At 51.8% G+C, this 2,075-nt stretch overlaps 1 protein-coding gene and 1 long non-coding RNA gene across 2 annotated transcripts in view; one reads left to right on the forward strand and one right to left on the reverse strand.

Moving 5' to 3' along the window:
* USP49 (ubiquitin specific peptidase 49) overlaps window positions 1-2,075 on the forward strand; it is a 25,411-nt gene that overhangs the window by 15,051 nt on the left and 8,285 nt on the right. The gene's annotated exons all lie outside the window — the stretch shown is intronic.
* The window catches only part of LOC106894813, a 1,850-nt gene continuing 808 nt past the window's right edge, over window positions 1,034-2,075 (reverse strand). The window contains exon 2 of the long non-coding RNA XR_001413314.1: window positions 1,034-1,362. This is a non-coding gene — a long non-coding RNA (uncharacterized LOC106894813). The remainder of the gene's footprint in view (window positions 1,363-2,075) is intronic.

Raw genomic sequence — 2,075 nt, forward strand, 5'->3', positions numbered from 1 at the left:
CCCCCCCCCCCCCCCAATTGTGGGCTCAGCAGCTTTTATTTTAGTCAAGGTTTGTTAAGACACCACCCAGGAAGTCACCTACGGCAGCCTTATGTGCTTAACTGCCCCAGCTGCCCCCTGCCTGAACCCTGGCCTCGGGAGGAGATTAACGTGTTCTAAATCAAAACGAAGATTAACCATAAAATGACTTAAATGTTCTAATTAATCCCCCCCCCCTCTTTTTTTTTTTTCCTGCAGAAAGTGTTTCTGCATAACTTGGCTTATCCCTACTTCAAAAGAACTTCCCTTTCTTTGCGGGATGTTAAAAAATACCCGCTTTGAAAACAGCATTTTTAAGGTAGTGGAATGTGTTTCTCTGCGGGGCAGGCGAGGGGGCAGTTGTGGGTCACGAAACGCGGAGGTGACGCGACTTCAGAAGAATGTCTTAAACTAAAAAAAAAACAAAAAACAAAACCCATGTGTAACCGTCCAAAGAATCTGAAGCCATGTCGCAGTCCTACTGCCGCGGTGCTCAGGGCTGGGGAGTTAATTCTGCTCTAGAAATAGCATCTTGGAGGAGCTGCTGTGTAACGACCCGAGTCAATCACAGCTCCAGCTCCCCCCTCAGCCTCCAGCAGTGCTCTCACTGTCCCCCAAAACAGCATCACCACCCACAGCTGGACTTCTTAAAGTCCCTAAGAGCAAGCTGTAGTCTCAGTCCAGGGTGCTAAAATGCTATGCAACACCAAACGGCGGCTTCTTCCCCCACCACACGCAGACACCCTTCCTTCCCGGCGCGTGTCCCAGCTTTATCTCATCCCGGGAAACCTTCTGGTGGTTGGAGTTTCCCCAGGGCTTCTCACAGCTTCGTTTTTCCTTTTGAATAATTAGCTGATGGGTCCTGCTTTCAACCCAGGACTGGATTCGTTCCTTTGTCTTATCGGGTGTGAAATATAAATCATGTTTTTATGATTTTTTTGTAAATCTTTACTCTTTTTACACCTTGTTTTTTGTAAGCTGAAGTTTCTTATTAAAAAAAAAAATGAAATCCTAGTGGGTTACATCATTATTCTACGTACTTTAATAAACATCTAGATGGGGGTACAAAAGAAAATTCCACGCACAACGGCTTCGCATCCTTGAGAAAACTATTCTCATTGTGCCTCGCAGAAAGAACGGAAAAGAAATTCTTCCTCTCGTACTTAAAAGTTTTTTCCCCTCCTTGTCATGGCTTCAAGCGGGACAGCGCTGACCTGCGAGTAGCAGCTCTGCAGAGAAGGAGAACAGAACCTGCTCCCCTCACTGGGTCGGCTAAAACACATCTCCTCTGGTCCTTGTGTGTGGGGAGGGCGAGCTCTTCTCCCCCGCAGCGCTGGTTCCTTCCTAGGACAGTAATTAAGCAGAGTTAGACAGGGTTGGTTCTAGTTGGCACGTGGCAATTTAGCGCAGTTTTGCAAGTCTTGTGCACAAATGGGACTGCTCTAGGGTTGGTGCCAGGGTGTGCTCGGGGTTTAGTCCCCATTGTACCTCATCATTTATTATCCATTCACCTGGGAGGACAGGCTGGGAGAGTTGGGGGTTCAGCCTGGAGAAGAGAAGGCTCCGGGGAGACCTTGGAGCCCCTTCCAGTCCCTCAAGGGGCTCCAGGAGAGATGGGGAGGGACTCTGGATCAGGGAGGGGAGCCCTAGGAGGAGGGGGAAGGGTTTTAAGCTGAAAAAGGAGAGATTTAGGTTAGATCTGGGGAAGAACTTGTTTGGTGTGAGGGTGGTGAGAGCCTGGCCCAGGTTGCCCAGAGAAGCTGTGGCTGCCCCATCCCTGGAGGGGTTCAAGGGCAGGTTGGAGGGGGCTTGGAGCAACCTGGTGTGGTGGGAGGTGTCCCTGCCCAGGGCAGGGGGTGGGACTGGGGGGGCTTTACGGTCCCTTCCCACCCAAACCCCTCTGTGATGACCCCGTATTCCGACACCTCACTGGTGCCATCCCCTTCCCGGGGGGTTGACGTGCTCTGGAGGGTTCTGCCAGCGGGAGGGCACTCGGGAGCGATCCCCCCGCCTGGGGCACCCAGAGCCGGGGACGAGCGTTACCGCCCGGTGCGGCG

The sequence above is a fragment of the Calidris pugnax genome, unplaced genomic scaffold (genome assembly GCF_001431845.1).
Source record: "Calidris pugnax isolate Ruff unplaced genomic scaffold, ASM143184v1 scaffold245, whole genome shotgun sequence".
NCBI lineage: Eukaryota > Metazoa > Chordata > Aves > Charadriiformes > Scolopacidae > Calidris > Calidris pugnax.